Consider the following 19,650-nt stretch of genomic DNA (forward strand, 5'->3'; position numbering starts at 1 on the left):
TTCTATTTCTTTGTTTGCTGAACAGTTACCGTTGATATTAGAATATATAAAAAAATGGATAAGATGTTTATATGTCATATTTCCACTTAGAAGTTGGAGATTTCCAGGATTTAAAGTTAAAACTTTAGTTATTGTTCATATGTTGTGTTAACACACACATCATGATTAATTCACAAATCACATATATGTATTCAGGATGCAAAATGTAATGTTATTTAAGTTATGTATTGTTCTTTTGTTCTTCTTTGACACCTAAAATATTGATTATTTGATTTCGATATACTAAAAAAAGGATACTATACAGTTATGTTAAGTAGTGATGTAGTGCAGTACTGTAACGTAGGAGAGCGTTTAATGAGTTCAAATTGCTAAGATTTGTAATTTTATGTCCGTTCCTTCGTAATGACTGTTGTCAATCCCCTCACCACTATCTTACCATGCGTCTAAAACTAATAGTAAATCGCTAATTAACTTAAATAACAGGTGACGGCGGAACAGTGTGGGAGGGAGACCAGCAGTCGGTAGGTAAGCCAAGGGCTGTAGCGCTGTGGGTTATGTTTATGAAAAGAGAGAGGAACGTATGCAATATAAAATATGTGTGAAATTCATGATGGGTTAAAACAAGGAGATGCATTATCTCCATTGCTCTTTAATTTTGCCTTAGAATATGCTGTTAGGAAGGTAAAAGAAACTAACGAAAGACTAAAATTAAATGGTATAACTCAGTTGTTAGCATGTGCAGATGATGTAGACTTATTAGGGGATGATGTAAATACAATTAAAAATAATGCTAAAATATTTTTCAAAACTGCTAAATAGATAGGTTTGGAAGTTAACAAAGAGAAAACTAAATATATGCTTACAGGCCGAAACCAAGTGTTAGGTAATAATCAAAATCTAATTATTGATAACAACTCGTTTGAACCAGTTTCCAAATTCAAATACTTAGGAGTAATATTAACAAATGAAAAGTATATTAAAGAGGAAATAAAAAGTAGGCTTAATTCAGGAAATGCATGTTACTTCTCTCTTCATAAACTTTTGTCTTCTCGTTTAATATCTAAGAAACTAAAAGTTAAAATATACTAAACGGTAATTTTGCCTGTAGTATTATATGGGTGTGAAACTTGGTCCCTTACATTGAAAGAGGAACATAAATTGAGAGTATTTGAAAATAAGATCCTTAGGAAAATATTTGGACCTAAAAGGGATGAGGAGACAGGTGAGTGGAGAAGGTTACATAATTTAAAACTACATAATTTGTATTCATGTCCAGATATTATTAGAATAATTAAATCAAGAAGACTTAGGTGGGCAGGCCATGTGGCACGAATGGGAGAGGAAAGAGGAGTTTACAGGATTCTTGTTGGGAAACCTGATGGTAAGAGACCTGTAGGAAGGCCAAGACGAAGATGGAGGGACAACGTTGAGATAGACCTAAAGGAAATCGGTAGGGATGGAGAAGAGTATATTGAACTTGCTCAAGATAGGGACAGATGGAAGGCCTGTGTTGCCGCAGCCATGAACCTTCGGGTTTGAGAAGGCTAAAGGGTTAGTTGGTTAGTTAGTGAAATTAAAAGAATGGAAACCTTGAAAGATAATACTAACGAACTTCAAACTATGAAAAACATATTTTCGTGGTGGAAAAATCCAAGTCATTTTCGAAATATGAACTTGATGTTTTTCTTTATTATGAAGTGGATATATGGGACGATACGATCCCTCAGCAAGAAAATTTTAAGTAAGCTATCTCCAACTTTTTCAATGGTCATAATTACTAATTAGGGTCCGGAAGTTGATGAAAAATTAACTTTTTTTCTGACCCTTAAAAACAATGCTAAACCTGATATCATGTCCGTTTCCCTTCAGTTAGAGCCGGAAAACACTTTCTATTTTACATTTTTTTTCATTTTTCGGCCTTTTTTGGCTTTTAGTTTATTTGTCAGTATTTTTAACAGTTTTTGTTGCATTTTTACTTATTTTTGAGGTTTATTTTTCTCCTCCCCTGTTGTTTCGTTCATTTTAAATGCATTTACTAGTAAAACTTACATATTTAGATTTCTTGACATGGTCCTTTTAGCAAATTCACCATGAATCGAAAATACGGTCAATGGAAAAATCATAATATTATTCTTAACTGAAATGTTTGGCAATGGATTAAAATACTTTGTGTGAAGATCTACTTTGAGATTCTTTTTCTGGACCCTACTATCGCTTTAATCTGTAGTTTTAAAGTAAAATTAGTCTCAATATTAAATGCAATTACACTCTGGTATTGGCGAAGCAGAACTGTATTTTCGGATGCTGGCCGACTACAGTATCATAGAAGGCCCACTCTGAAAGGAGATGAATTGGTTGATTTAGTGTTATAAGTCAACTTTATGCCAACTGGACCTAAAGTTTAAAGTGGGATCCGAACCGAGTGCATAAAATAACGTGAACCGTGCGGTGTAGGGGGATCGTTTGCTTATGGAATGGAAGGTCATGGGTTGAAACCTACTTCTTTGCAAAATCTTTTTTGGTAAGTAAACGGCTTTGGACGAGAATGCTTATCTACGTTTCTTGGATATTTCCGTTGATATTTATGCGATTTATGTCCAGCATTTCCGGATGCAGAAAGTTTACATGAAAGTTCTTAATATGTGTTAACTTATAACAGCTGAATGAAAGGAAAAGTATTTCCTAAAATCCTGCCAATCACTGAAAGATTAAAAACATTAGTAGAAGCATTATTTGAGGCCTGCGCAGTGGCGACGATTATGGAGTGTGGAGGGGCAGATGACCCAGCACTATGCTAAACATTATCTACCAAGGGAAAGAAACTGTCCTTGCCCTCCCCCTCCCCCACCTTGCCCCATCAGTTTTGAAACCCAATCGCCGCCACTGAGAATGCATCGCATAAATATTTACAGTAATATCATATAATATTATATTACGTTATTAGAACACTTCGTAATCGGTAAATAAAAAGGAAAAAATAATAAGGACAGCGTGGGATTTGAACCTACGATGTTTCCATCTTGACGAAAACAGTAAAAAAACGAAAGTGCTGTCATCTAACCAACTACTCCAGGAGATTGCTAACAGAAATCTCAGTAAAACACGTTAATCTCAGTTGAAGCAACATTGTACCATTTTTCGCCAAGAAACAAGGAAAAGACACACTTTGCAGAATCGTTTGGTGTTGTGCAAGGTATCTTTACTAAACATTTCGCATAAAATCATCATAAATTTGCCTTCTTGCATTCAAATGTGACCGCAATTCTTTCCAGATGGATGAGAACCTGTTCAGTGTTTCACAATGCACATACATTTTCCTATTTTCAAATTCAGAACGAAGAATCTTGAAATATTTTCAACATTCGTATTTCTACATAACAATTTTTTGTCTACTCATATATTTTATTACTGCTTTAGGGTATCTTTTCTTTATGGAATGTGAAAGAATGAAAAAAATCACGAGCGTTTTCATTCAGGAAGAAGAAATGTTGCAAAGTTGGCTACTCTTAGTTGGCTCTGAAGCGCTATGCTGCCAAATTTACGAATTCCGGACTTTGAAATTTTTCAGGGCGGTCAAATAAGATGTTGCGAAGTGTACAATGGAAACGAAATACATGCTTCTTATGTGTGAGTGCAGAAGACAGCTAAACTCGCGCAGGACATTTTTCATTGGCTGACGCGTGGTCAATACCCCCAATCGTGCTTGTATGTTTCCATGACCGGGTTACGCTACTCATTCGTAGCTTCCCAATTTCCTACGTATGTCAAGTGGAAATCGCCAGATATTAATAAATTATATCTCAGACGTTTGCACATCGTTAGCACATGAAAACACACTATTTATTTTAATAAGCACACAAATATTAATCAAGATATTAATGAGTTTATTGTGGTTTGATATGAAGATAAAATCGCCACAAATCAAAAAATAAATTTTGAGCAACTAAATTGTGCTATCTTTTTGGCATTCGTTAGCACACGTGGCGATTGTACCTTGATATCAAGCCAGAATCGCCACAATAAACTCATTAATATCTTGATTAATATTTGTGTGCTTATTAAAATAAATAATGTGCTTTCATGTGCTAACGATGTGCAAACGTTTGAGATATAATTTCATAATGTATTAATATGTGGTGATTTCCTCACGATGGTGGGTGGCCACTGGTTCCATACACTGGACGAAATCTCAGGAGAAAAGTTGTTACGCTTTCTCCCCAGGAGACTCGAACCCCAAGCCTGACGCCTTAGATCGCACGGCTACGGTATACGGGACAAAATAATAATGGGCAGAATTTTAAAATCTTTGGCTTAGAGGAATTTGATCTGTTAATTTAGTTTTATTTTACTTCGTCGCTTTTCCGTCACTTTTGGCTAATCGCGAAGATGTGGATTAGTGATGATATAATGAAATTGATGAAGGGACATTCGCAAATACCCATATGACCATGCTTGGATTCGAACCGGGACCCCTGTTAGAGAAAGTTGAATCCCGGCCATTAGGAACTACTTCATCGGTACATAACATATTGACACTAAATGTTATTTACTTGAGGGAAGGCACGGACGCTGGTTACTAACATTTGTGAAAGTAATATCCCCCAGAACTGAAAGTACCGCACTCCAGTTAGATTCACTGGATTGAGAAAACCGCTCGCTTTATATGGTAAAGGAAAAGAGCACGACAGCAGTTATGTTACATTGTGTTTCATGCACGCTTGGACAAGGAACATACGTGGAATAATATTACTTAATATAATGAAACATTATGAATTGATGAGGTAATTTGTACGCATATGTATTCTACACGGCTTAAAAATTCATAAGAACATAAATAGGGTATTAAACTGATTTTTTTGAAATTATAATGAGTGAGAGGACAGTATGGTTGTTGAATTTAATGAACATTTTTTTGTGATTTCTAAACACTTATATGTCCCTAGGTTTCACACTCAGCAGAATGCAGTACTTAATTTGAAGCCGCTATATACCACCCATCTCAGTGCTCAAGGTCCAAACACTTCCTTTCGGGCTTTGGATACACTCAAGTTGTAAGATAGTATACCAAAATTATCCACCATCATTCACTATCAGAGCATCAAGTGGACTTAAACAGAACTATATTTGTGCAGTTCGTTTTAGACAGTGAGAGCTTAATGCATTGAAGCTAAAGAATCAACCAATAAGAGGATTTCGTCTCTAAAATCGCCAGTACCAAATACAAACACTTCGTATAAGCGCATAGGATTGTTTCCTGTTTCGGTGTCTGTGGGAGCAAGTATTTGAAATAAGAATTGGATTCCCAACCTTTTTACGTTTTTAGCACCCTTGTAAATAAGATTAAAATCTTGGGGCACCATTGTTAGATTTTTTTTTAAAAAAGTTTATATCGAAGTGGAATTTATTATCAGGAGCAAGTTAAATTTATTGTCAAATAAATACCTACTCCAGTCCCAATATTATTCCAGTTGACAACGAAACACGACATATCATCCTCAAGGTTATGCAGTGTATTTCTTGCTTTGGATTCTATTGTCGCCATAGCAGAGAAGGCTTGCTCGTAAATAATATGAAGTTGAAAAGGGCAAAACTACGTTCATTGTTTTGTTCACTAGGTTAGGATACTCCCTCTGCCAGTCCAAGCCAAAAAGCAGCCACCGATGCCTCACTCTTGGTGAACTTCCTAATAATATATGTATATATATATTTTCGTTTTTTTCGTTTACCCCTAACTCGCGGCACCCTGGTTGGGAATCACTGCTCTAAAGGCTTGAGTAACTCAGTGTCAGAAACTCTATAGCCATGTAGCCTTGGTTTGTACCAAATATTTGTGGTATTTTTTAAATTTCATTGTGTGGTCTTCATTAATCCGTATAAAACCCACATAATCAGTTTGTTTTTCCGTTAAAGTTATAATGTTTGATATGCGCAAAGGAAAAAAAGAAGGTTTGAGGAATGTACTTATACATGTGTGTTCACTGTGTTGATAACATAGCCAAAGTGCAACTCTCTTGGATTTATTTTTCGTGATAAGATCTTAGAGTCCAGCGCAGATAATTCTGCCGTGCAATGCGCGACAGAACTAAAGAAGCAGTGTTGCTAATGGAGCAGATAGAAAAATCGCTGCGGTGCGCCGATGCACAGCTGTTACGTACAACAATAAAATTAGAGAATTCAGGTCTATCTAACGTTGAGTTTTAAACGTCATGCATTATACCAGGACTAGGATTAATATGTACTAACAAGTGGCTTTGTATGTAGCTACATACATATGGACTAAAAATTCGCAAAATATGAACTAACACATAAGTACAATTACCAAAAATTCTGCAAAGAAGACTTCTTCATACGATTCCTTATTTGAGTGATTTCAAACAAAATAAAAAAAAATATATACGTATATATTATTTTTCATTGCATTAATGCACTGGTGGCGTTCTAACTTTTCACTCCCAAAACCCGTATACACTGGTATGGAACTGCAACGGCAGATAATAACATGCCAACGTGTTAAACCGCTACAATTGCACCATAACACTCCTCCTCAAACAGTATTATTATTTCCTCTCTGAGATCTGTGACAGTCGGTTGCCTTTGTTGTACATTTACAAAGGATGCCGGCTTCGACAACAATAACAAGTACATATACTGCCACTAGATGATAAGCTGCGCGGCTTTTTCTTTTGTTATGAACCAGGGCCGGCGCTAGTCATTTTGCCTCCCTGGGAGGTGGCAGTAGATGCCGCTCTATTTCGACCCCCCCCCCCGGTCATTACGCAGCAACGGAAAATTGAAAATCAATATATTCCTAACTAAAACATCAAATATAAAATAAATAATGAGACTTCTTATGCTATTTCAATACTATTCAGCGCAAAAGAATATCTCGCTCGATCACAGTTTTCAATAGGCTTATTTTTTTCTTCTCTTCAAATTTTGCCGCTCGGTTCGCCCTCCCCTTCCGCCGGCCCTGCTATGAACTTGGTCACCCATCAAAGCATGGCAATTTTAACACAGAAAACAATATGTATCGCATTAAGCAGCAAAAATGACAGCCTCCTCTATGCAATTTCTACAAGAACACCTGCCGGAGCCAGAGTTGAATTGCTTAGAATTTCCCGAGCTTGGCTATGCAAGGTTTTTGATTTCAACTTCGACAGAACTGGAGGCATTATGGAATTTAACGTTCATTAGCAAACACACACTTTTACATACACACACGCAATACACGCACACAACGTCAAACCGGTCAAATACTTAGTATAAAATAAAAATATGGTGCTTCCAATCCAACAAAACTCACCGCCACTTTACCTGCTTTCCCCTTCCGTGACAGAAATAGTGCTTCATTATTACAGTTGGCAACACTAGTTACTAGCTAGCCAATGAACATGCACTGCATAAAAGAAGCAACGACTACGCCGTGCTATATTGCCACATTGCCGTCCCTGCTGACCGGTGGGAACCGCGAGCTGGAGCGCTGTTCAATTGTTTTCAATGAAGTTTGCGCGAGTGTGTCCAGGAATGGAATGACAATATGGCAACAATAGCGAAGGTTTTCGAGCAGGGTAGAACACGTGATGCTAAGAGAGAGGGAGACGAAACGAAAATTCGTTTCTACGCAACGGCAAATTTACGTGTGTGGCACTCTACCAGTGCTAGTAGTCTTATACTAGCAGTTGGGTGGGTGCATTTGGTGCTAAACTTTATATTCAGTCTTCGAATATTTTTGCTTACAATGTTACTGTATTTCCGGTTGTAACTTTATACTGTACTTGGTGATAGGTGAAATTTGTTTTCCTATGCCTTGGACATTTTAGACGATACGTGGTAAGTTTCTTTATTAACCTTTCTGTTTTTTCACTCAGATTTATTTGTTTTTTGAAATTAGATATGAGTTCTTGGTATTTCACTACTTATCATTATAGATTAGTATATTATTCTTGCGAACAGATTGCTGTATGGATCAGAAGGATGTAATTACCAGTCAACTTTGAGGAGAATATGGTCAGTCCAGCAGGAATCAATATTCAAAGTAATGTGAAGATCTTCATAGGGAAATTGCCAACCTCCGTGGCGGAGTGGTTAGCATTGCACGCTACGACGGGTTCGATTTATCGGCCTGGGCATGGGTGTTATTTGTAAGTGTCCCATCATCAGTTTTACCATCTTCGCGATTAGTCAAACGTGGAAGAATTGCGAAGTGAAACGTACCCAAGCAATCAATTCATAGGCAAATCATTCAGCAATGATACATTTCAAATTCAGATTTTCAGCTAGAACCGTATTTCGTAGTGGAGATATGCGGAGGATGGGACTCCTACAGAAGTGTTGTTTTTCACATCGTTATATTTCCTGTTGCTTCGGCTAATCGCGACGAATGTCTTGATGAAAGTGGTAAAAAGACACAGAACACAAGATTACCTTCTACTATAAAGACTCATGAAGGAAAGCGAGAACAAGCGAAAAGAAACACAAATAGGCATTTTTAGGCAAGAATGCAGAAAATTTTGCTAAAACGAATTGTTGAATACATTTATGAATTGGAGCGAATTAATTATTGTGTTCTATTTTCTTCATAAAAGTCCACATGGGGGATTTTGCACCCCCCCTCCTTCGGTGCGCCCCTGTCTATATCCCAGCCAAATTCTACCGTCGTGGATCCTTCTGGGTTATAACAATCCCATTGAAAGTCAATTGGTAGTTCGTGGTAGCGTGCTACTTGTAGCGGCGCTACTGTAGCTAGCTACAACATTCCTGTAGTTGTAGCGAAGCTTTCGCTACAGCTACAGTTCTTCTCAGTATTTTGAGGTAAATTTTCAATGTGGCAACAGCGTAAAAATATCGACAATAACATACTTTTGCAGGGGGTTCATAAAGACAGTCTATTACATGGAAATACGAATAATCTAGATTGCAAATACCTTGATATCACAGATTATAGATATCTGCGTAATTTATTTAATTAGTATTAGAATAATTCTAATAATCCAGATAACTAACTGAAATATATTAATATATTTCGGCTAACAGCTATGTTTGTTGAGCTGCATCGCTATTTTGGGGAGAAACATACCTCCTTTGCTGCACCTCTGGAAAGAAATACCTCGTTTGCATTATTGCTTCTTATTTTGATGAAGTAAATTGAATATATTCAATACTTTTTGAATGCACCTCGTGTGGATATCCATGTGGTAAGAGACAGCAAAATGTCATTAATTACTGGGTAAAACGCAAGTTGTAGTGCAAAAACGAGCGATCCATTCTCCACTACAATGACAAAGTAATAGTGTCAGCAATCAATGGCTCAGTACGTTAACAGCATTGGTCATTGTCTGGATACAGGATCTCACAAGCAAGAAATGATTGCTACAAGAACGATAGTCCTACACTTCCTGGAATTACAATTACTTTCGTCATAATATTTGTTCACAAATTTTCAAATTACGACGTGTTAGAACACTCAGATTTACACGTCCGTTTCCTCAATATATTTCTGTTTCGCTGATCACGACAATGAGGATGGTGTTTTATTTAGTAATTCTCTTGTCTAGAGTAGCTTTCTGCCACTTTTGGCTAATTCTGAGAATGAGGAAGAATGATGAATGAATGATGAGTAGTGTAGGGAATGGAGGAGCAGGAGGATCCCATCCTCCGGGCGTCTTTCCTAGTTTTTATTTTCAGTCCACCTTATGCTAATCGAGACTGCTTCCGAACCACTATGTGACTTAACTCAATATTTATTCTCAAGGAAAATGTGTTGATATATAAATGTAAATAATCATACCAAATTTTATTTGTGTATAGTTGTAATCATTAATTTGGGTATCATCCTAATTGCAATACTCATATATCAAATTTGAATTGATATGCCACTTACATAGGTACGTTATTCTCAAACACTATAGTAAAAATAAGGAACTGAAGTAACACTGATATCAAAATTATCGAATGAAGGTAATCATGATAATAAATAACAGAATCTATTTTTCAGCATGTACAACTATCATATGTACTATGGGCTTCTTTTGAATATACATATGGTTGTTTAAATTTTTTATGCAGAAGTAGCGCAAAAGTAGTGAAGTAGCGAAGAGGAGTAGCGTAGCGACCTACTTTTTGATAAATGTAGCTGTAGCTGTAGCGAAGCTACTTTTAAAATGTAGCGTTCTGATCACTGCTGTCATATATGCAACGTGTGCTGTAAATTCCTATGTGGCCTAAGGTACAACACTGTGCTTGCCCCTCTGTCAATGTATTCAAGTTAGAAGTTTGTTTTATGTCCACTTTATGCACAGATAGGATTATCAGGACTGGACTTACAGTCTACAATGAGAACCGAATTACTGTGTCCCTCCACCGGGGATCGAATCTTGAATCCTATTCATTACAGAACGACACTACGCTTTGGGGATGACTGCTCTATTCATATGGGTTAAGTGGATTTCGATTATGTATATTTTTTAGCCGTATCGAAAAATGCAGTACATAAAGTAAGCAAAATTGACGTCATTCGTGTTATCAGTTCTGAAGAAACCTGTCGGTAATGTAAACACACTTGAAAACAACTTTTGTATCAGTGTATCTGTAATTTGGTGCTTTCCAAGGTGTGGCATCTGTCTAAACGATAATATACAGATACGAGCAAGTGTAGAAATGGCATCAAAAGTATTTTCATCGCTTGAAAAGCAAGAACTAGAAAACACCTTCAAATCTGAATTTGTTAGAATAGGTAGTTGTGCTTGCGTTAATCAGTTACGAACACTATAACCTTTAACTTATTTTGCACTTACTCGAATACAGCAAGCTACGTTATCACCACCTGTCCTGATAAAAGAAAAAAACTAGTTTTACATTTTCTAGTCCAACATCAGAAAGTATTCTGTTGTAGGAAGAATTGTTTATGTAATTACCTTGTGTTTCGGCTATTCTACGTCGCTCTGGTTAATCGCGACGATGAGGTTGAATGGTGAACTATCAAAATGCATGGTGGAACAAGCAAAACCTTGCCCAGGATTCGAACCTAGGACCTCTGTCCAGTAGCGTGCGAAGGCGGGGGAGGGATTTTATAGTCAATCCTATATTTTACCATCTTTTCCCGCATTGGACTTTTTTCGGAATGTTTACCAGAGTTAGGTTTGCGACCTCCACCCCCTCGTGTCTTAGAGTCGCCACTGCCTGGCTTTCTAGTATCAGTCTTTATTTTCTTTAGTTTACGACATTAGTTGTTTGAGATTTGGCGGTATCAACGTTATGAGCTTCGAAGCTAGAATCTTTCGGACCTAGTTCGAAAGTAACTTACCGAACACTGATGAAAACATATAATCCCTCTTCTCAATTATTACGGGGTGTAAGGGGTGATCCTTCCATGTAGTACACTCAAATGCCAACCTCATTTCCACGTAGTACTCCCCGGACTGGACTGCATTTTGCAGACTAACGAGGCTCTGGGTTCTGTACATAACGGCTAGTAGAATCCTCTAGGGCTGCGTGCGCGCGCTGCCCTGTGTTTTATCCTTGTGTGCTGAGTGCCCCCTTTACAGCCTCAGCTTTTAACACAAGTGAGACTATTTTAGTCGTCCGACATTATAGTTATGTTGCATTAGTTACATGTATATTGTAGTTGTGGTAAGTGCTGGACCCCGTATAATGTGATGGGTGCAATATAGCCTTACAGCTGACGCACCCTCAATGTCAAATTCAATCAATCTTTTGGAAGTACAACATTGGTTTGGTACCTACTGTGGATTTTTTTGATCTTCCCGTTTGTATTTCAGTTGGGATCAATTCCATACATCTGGTATCGTAAAATGTCTACTTTCCAGTAGTATTTCTGATCATTTCCTGACTTTTGAAATTCTCTTAGTTTTCCATATGCTCGTACTAAGGACGCTGTGTGTGTACTATGGTCGGTAGTAAAATAGTCGATAGCATAATAAAAGAATTAGCATTCGGAGATTGTGCATTTTTGTAGGTTAACTAACGACGCAGAATGATGTGTTTATGTCGCTGTTTACTTGATAAACAGGAAGCTCTTCCTGGACCATTAAATGTTGAAGTATTCCGCGGTTGTCTTGTGTAAGTGCCTTTCTCGAGGAAAACAGGAGAGGGGGCTCGTTCTGAAATCTGCTGTGATTGGTTTGATTTGTTTTATTTTTACTTCTCTTTTTTCCCACTTTTGGCTAATCGCAAAGATGAGGATGAATGATGATACGGTGAAATGGATGAACGGACAACGGCAAACACATATTTCAGGACCCCACAGACATACGCGGATCTAGATTTTTTCAGGGGCACAGAATATGCTATAAGCGTATCATAAGACGTGACATTGGAAGTATGCAGAGTTTTTGAGACGTTAAAAAGAGCCTTATTTATATAAAATATTCACATCATCAAGACGATTACAAAGGTTCATTCTAGGTCTAATTTGTGGTCTGATAAACTAATCATGACTGAACTTTCAACGATGAATCCGGTCCACGGTACAATATAAATCTCAACCGGGAAACAACCCAGGACCCTTCGATTATAAGATGATAGCATTAGTTGATTTGTGAAATAAAAATTCTACGTTCGTATTAACAATGATTACAGAAAGGAAGAAATAAGCTTAAGCTGTCTCCGTGACAAACTGTTATCTCCCAGAATGACGAATTTAGTAATTTTATTATGTTTTTATGGTATTTCATTTTGAATAATTTTGTTATAGTATAAGGGCTTCAGAAGAGTCTATGTATCTGTATACTAATTTGTTTTGTCTACCTAAAAATTGTGGTTGCTAGGTTGTTTTGATCAAGTTGATTGAATTTTGTATTCACAGTAGCAAGGCCACAAACAAACAACAGGACATTAACATTCCAGAGCATTTTAATCTAAAAGGTTTGAAGGCCTTAGTCTCCCGGCATTTTATTATTGAAAATTGGCAAGACTTCTAGGAATACCAGAGTTAGTGCAAGTAACCTCCGTGTTGATGCACCCGTTGTAATTTAATTAAAAGCTTAACAGGCGATGTGACATCCGATATCCAGATAGAGCGATTTACAAAACTTGTTCCCACCGCTCCTTTCTCCACCGAAGATCATTGTTGGCCGTATCCTCAATTCCAAACGGTATCATCGGACGTGCATGTATGATCCGAATGCGACCGTGAAGTTATCGAGGAGTGGATGTAAGGAGTGCTGTGCGTTCCACTTGAGCGCTGTCCGGTAACTTGTCCTCGTGATTACGTTGCAGTAAAAGTGAGTTACGATAGGGACGTTAACCATGTTATGTAAGAAATGCCCTTGAAGCTCAGCGGAGTGGCGATGTGTGTTCTCCAGCTGCGTTAAGCCTTGCCGTCGCTGATTAGCGACAAGCAGTTGTGCAACTTTTGCTTTTTCTTCAAATTTTCTACTTAAGCCTGGTCTACACGTAATGTTTTGTCGCCAGTCTTGCAAGATAAGGTAAGTTTGACAGATAAGACTGACGCAAAACACGTGGCTAGGCTATTCATGCTTTATCTCAGTCTTTTCTTCCGTCGTTCCCAAAACACCATTGATGAAGCATTATTGACAAGTAAGCGTGCACGGTGAAAAAAAACAACAAGAAACACGCATTGCTCACTGTGGTCTCGATTCAATTTGCCCCGTGAATTACGGCAGAAACAATAAGCATAGGCATAATTAATTACGTGTGGATACCTACTGCAAATTATTAACGCTAGTAATCCCAGAAATTGAAAAAAAAAACAAGAAATTACTCATCCAACATTAACGAGACGCGCCGCAAAATTATGCGAAGTTTGACCTTTTTGTTTGATGACACAGTGGTAGCGTCGTCACCTTGGAGGCACATAGTGGTTCGGATTTCACTTTAAACTGTAGGTCCAGTCCTGATTAGCTTTTCTGTGCATAAAATGGACTTAAAACAACAAATCAATCAAGTCTTTAGAGCTGTCGTCAAACCTCATTCAGTTCATGCAAGACGTCCAACTTGCCGTCCACACATAATGTTTTGTTTGATCCGTGGCATCGTCATGCAAGACTGACTGCAAAACATTACGTGTGGATCACGCTTTACGCGAATAGATCCGACGCAAGGAGTGCAGGACGTCAGTTGGAAATTCTGCAGAGAAATTGATCGCTAGGCGTTTATGGGTGGTTCCGAGAGGAGTCGACACTTTTCAGTTTCGTCTCGTGTTGTCTTATTCTCAGTCTTGACTTGCAATGCCTGTCTAATTCTTGGTCTCGATTGCTAAACCCTATTCTTCTCGAACACAATTGTTCACTACACTTACTCTACACAACAGATACGGGTTGTTACCAGACATATATCTACAAATATATTTGGAGGATCCGAACTAAATGTTTCAGAAATTGCAATAATAATATAAATGTATAAATTAATACCTTAATATCATTTTTAGGTCTATTCATAATATATAAATTAATATTGTATTATTACATTAATATGTAAAACGATGGTATAACAATAGAGATACAACATTATGCATTCATTATGTAGCTTACATGTAGTTAAGCTCTCCAGAATTCGGTGTCTTCAGCGAAGCCACTTAGACATGCCAACGGCACAGAGAAATCACACTCATGAAATATCATATATGCTAACTAGAAAGAAGCTAGATAAAGAATAGGTGCTGGTATATTTCTTACATAATCTTTGTACCTGTTCATGTAATAATAATTATTATATTATTGTTAATTACATTATTATTAATAATAGACATATTAATCTTATCAACCTAAGTAGAGGTTATCTGCGCCAGTGGCAATTAGTGCATGGGTGGTCATTAATGTGTATATAATTAAGAACTAATTTGCATAATTTGAATAAATTTGCATATCATTAGAATAATTTATATTTATGTATCTGCATATCATTAAGAACTAATTTGCATAATTTGAATAAATTTGCATATTATCAGCAATTAATTTGCATAATTTGAATAAATTTGCATAACATTAGAAAAATTTACATTGATGTATTTGCATATTTTTAACTTTTATGAATGTTTAATTTTTCATTTTATGAAAAATATGTAAATAGAAGGTAATTAGTGTTATTAAACGCTATGCATATGATTTTATGTTTATTACTGCAAAGTATGTAATGTATGAAACGATAATATTAATGTTTATAATATTGAAAATAAGAGTTTAGGGTTTATGAAACGCTATGAATGGTGGTAATAGGTGTAGGTACAGGTCCAATTACGATTTAGGATGGTATCAAGGGGTCCCGGGTTCGATACCCGGTGGAGGCACATAGTGGTTCGGATCCCACTTTAAACTGTAGGTCCAGTCCCGATTAGCCTTACTGTGCATAAAGTGGACTTTAAACATTATCTCAAACTCTCAAACTATTTAGGATGGTCCCGGTACTCGAACCCACGATAAGTACGCATAATAATTATAGTGCACTAAGGAATAATAATAAATGGCATAAGATATTGAGCGGAGACGAACTATGTATAACTTGTGAGCTGAGTCTGATGCCAGACAGAAGACTGTGAACTCCGCGCAGGTAGACGAGAAAGGAATTTGGGGGATGTGCGGCAAGGTCAAATGACGTCAGAACAAAGAAAGAACCCGATTGACCAATCAGAACCGGTTTTTCCAAGGTCATCTAGAACGCAATAATAGGAGAAAGGTATGCAACGCCGTAGGGCAGGGGAGGGATTGAACCAGACACCAAAGGATGTCTGGGACTGCGCGGTCAAGGTCAAATTCCTGAATCTATGCGTCGCTTGTAGAACCGGTTTCCGCCGCCAATTAATATTCCGCTCAGGGTTGCCCCAACAGGATGCTGTAGCGCAGGTTTTAGGGTAGAACATTTGCATGTCAGAACAGGTTTCGTAGCACAAGGTTACCGAGAACACAAGAAATAAAGGATTTTGGGATACCCAATTAGATTGGAGCGAGAACTTTACTTTGAACAAGGAGAACGAAGCGTAAGGGTTTTTTTATCGGCACTAGGAAGAAGGGAGAGCTATCTGGGACGGGGTCTAAAGTTTTCACTATTTGCTTTTATCACGGAATAACGAACCTAGGACCCTTTGATTATTGATTTAGTTAGTAAATTTATATTACTTCGTGTTCTTAACATAATATTGAGTTTATTTGTTACCAAACTTTGATTTTATGTCAAATATTTTACAAGTTTTTATGTATTTTACTCAGACAACACAATTTCATCTATTCAGGCAACATTATTTATTATGTTTTAGACTCACAGTGATATTTTTTCAACTTCTAACTTATTATTTTACAAGTTTATGCTTATTTTTACCAAAATAACGCAATTTAATCTATTCAGGAAACATTTTTATAATGTTTTAGACTCTCAGAGATATTTTTTTAACTTTCAACTTATTATTTTACAAGTGTATGCTTATTTTTACCAAAATAACGCAATTTAATCTAATCAGGAAACATTTTTTATTATATTATAGACATACAAATAATTTTTTCAACTTTTAACTTATTTTTTTGCAAGTTTGTTTTTTTACTCAAATAACGCAATTTCATCTATTCAGGAAACATTTTTATTATGTTTTAGACTCTCAAAGATATTTTTTCAACTTTTAACTTATTATTTTACAAGTTTAGACCTATTTTTACTCAAATAACACAATTTCATCTATTTAGGCAACATTTTTTATTATATTTTAGACTCACAAAGAAATTTTCAACTTTTAACTTATTATTTTACAAGTTTATGTACCTAAAGTTTTCACTATTTACTTTTATCACAGGGTGTTGAACCTCGGGCAATTTGATTATTGGTTTATAACGAACAGGCTGTTTGTTTAACTAGTGAATCTCTGTTACTGTGTGATGTTTAATATAATATTGAGGTTTTTTTTTACCAAACTTTGATTTTTATGTCAAACATTTTCCCAGCTTATCCTTATTTTTATTCAAATAACACGATTTGAACGTTTTTTTAATTATTACATTTGGACGCACAAAGTGTGTGTTGTCAAGTTTTGTCTATTTATTTTACAAGTTTATACCTATTTTTACTCAAATAACACAATTTAACCCATTCAGGCAAGATCTTTATTATATTTTGGACGCACAAAGAGATGTTCTCAAGTTTTACTTTTTATTTTACAAGTGTTTGTATTATTTTGTATTTATTGCGTTTTGTATCCCACATTTACTAATTTTTAACTTAGAGTTTTGTTTTTTATTTAAATCTTTTCAGAAACACTGAAGAGAAAGTAGCTTCGCTAAAATTTAAGCCACAGAATATATTATTATTATTATTATTATTATTATTATTATTATTATTATTAGGGTTTACTGATTTCCACTATGCTATTTTTAGTTTTGTATTTCTGTATGTATTTATATAGGTCAGGTTATGCCTGCTACGTAGGAAAGTTTGTTTATTTTAGAGTTTGCTGAGTATTTTGTTACTTTTATACTAGGTAAAAGTTTTCCAAATATATGCAGTAGGGCTCTATATATTTTGGAGATGATGCGATCAGCACCACTCTCCATCTGCTTTTTATCTCAGGTACCCAATATTATTAAGGCTTAGTGAATTCTAGAGCCTATTTATGCAGAGAGGCGGCTTGAAAATTTCGATCTCAGATAACCTATAACTATGTGTCGGAGTATTTTAAGGATATTTTATATTTAGTATGTGCCACTAGAATATCAAAGCTTGCTTAATTTTTATGTCTGTAACGCTGTTATTGTATTTTTAGCTAAGGTTTGCTGGATAAAGTACACGAAATGTTGAACATTTCGACTATTTGCTCTTATACGAGGCCAAACTTTTACTGTAACGAAATTTATTATGTGTTTATGGGGACTGAAAACCCCTTTACCGAGGGGTCCATATCTGGATGCTTACTAATATTGTTTTTTTGCCTTACTTGATTGATTGATTGATTTAGTTTATTTTACTTCGCGTTTTGTGCCTCTTGGCTAATTTGCGAAGATGGGGATGAGTGATGAAATGATGAAATTGATGAATGGACATTCATAAACAACCAAGTCCGACCGGAATTCGAACCCGGGACCCTTGGCGTCGCAGCGCGATGTGCTAACCACTCGGCCACATTTTCCCCCTTAAATATAACAATTTAACAATATAATAATACGAAGTTAACAGACGTCTTTCTAAACCTTTTTTACTATCCTAGAAGAATTATTTAGCATTTTATCCCTTTTCAGGGTACTTTTGAAGTGTTACTGGCTTTTTTGAGTGACTGAATAATTATTTTTGGTGCGTCAATACCTGGGTTATTTGCATTTGTGATATTATATGACGTTTATTGTTTACTCTAAGATCACTATATGTCCCAGAGAACTAAAATACACTTACTGAAGCTAAAAGCTTAGGCTGTGACTAGGGACTTAGCATGTATATCGACAATTTATAGGACAACACGAACCTTGCAGAGGATTTTAAGTGACGTAGGACCACACGCGAGAGCTTTGTTAATCTGCAAGAAGTATTTACAGCTAATTCTACGGGGATATGAGGTTGATTTTTTACTGTTTCACAAGAATGCTATTTTTTATACACCCAATATTTGCTTTTTCAAGTAACTATACGTACCAGAAGCATTTACAGGTCAACTCTAACTAGACTTCGACTTATTCTATATCAGGTGCTAAATTTATAAAGAACTATGATTGTCTATATTTCTGAGAAAGTACGCAAAAGCAAATTACCCGATTAAAGTATCTGAAAAACAGATTTTTCTATGTAAGTATATTTTTATTGACTGGATAATTTAACAGATCAAACAGGAAGACTGCAAAATTCATTAAATGTAGTTCTATAGTATAGGTGGTTTCAGAGATCTAGAAAGAACAAATATAAGATTTCGCTTTTTTTTGCTTCTGAGACTAATCGTGACGCTAAGGATAAATGGCGAGGAAATGTAACGGAGGAGAAACAGTCCCAAAAGTTATGGGCTGGATATAAGTTAATACCACAGAGATATTACAGTAGGTGTAGGTTCTACCTACCACAAGAACATTTCTATCATAAAAATACTGGTTATGCTGTATTGTTAGCTAAAGATGCTGATATTTGAGAAAATTAAAAGCTTACTTGCGAAATTTGAAGATAAATAATAATCTGTTAGACTGTAAACATATTTTATATCCATTCTGTACAAGATCCGATGACAAAATTTAAAAATTGTAACCCTGGACAGATAGGTTAAAAGCCTAACGCTATACCAGCTAAGCTATCTGGGCACAAGGTATTATTTTTTTGAAAAGTTAGTTAAGAAATATATTGAAACACTTGAGAACGCTCTTGGTCTGGATCGACAGAGAAGGAGACAACATTTCCAAATTTTTACAGACTGGGTGTATTTTACCACTGTAGAGGCCTTTATTATATGTAATTCGAAACGCTAAAGGGCTGCTAGCTTTCAAAATTGAGGTAAAGATTGTGTTTGGCGATATTAACAAGTTACACTTATACCAATTACGGACAATAAAGGTAAAACTCTCAGATTTACTGTGAACGCACAAAAAACTAGCCAAGTTTTAGTAACATTTTCCTTGACTATAGTACAAATACCAAAGAAATAGGTATATTTTATTTATAATTTGACAAAATGTACAAGTATTTAATTCACAAAGTTAGATGAAAAACAGTATTTTTTTTAAA

At 36.1% G+C, this 19,650-nt stretch overlaps 1 protein-coding gene across 4 annotated transcripts in view; it reads left to right on the top strand.

Annotated features, from left to right (window-relative positions):
- The window catches only part of C3G (C3G guanyl-nucleotide exchange factor), a 125,242-nt gene that overhangs the window by 20,336 nt on the left and 85,256 nt on the right, over positions 1–19,650 (top strand). Inside the window, exon 1 of one of the 4 annotated variants that reach the window (XM_083144537.1) lies at positions 7,798–7,830. The exons of the other annotated variants lie outside the window; for them this stretch is intronic. The gene's annotated coding sequence lies outside the window, so the exon portion shown is untranslated. Of the gene's footprint in view, positions 1–7,797; positions 7,831–19,650 lie in introns of those variants that run through there. 4 annotated transcript variants of the gene reach the window in all.

This window comes from Lepisma saccharinum, chromosome 23, assembly GCF_977018435.1.
Source record: "Lepisma saccharinum chromosome 23, izLepSacc3.1, whole genome shotgun sequence".
In the NCBI taxonomy this organism is placed as follows: Eukaryota; Metazoa; Arthropoda; class Insecta; order Zygentoma; family Lepismatidae; genus Lepisma; species Lepisma saccharinum.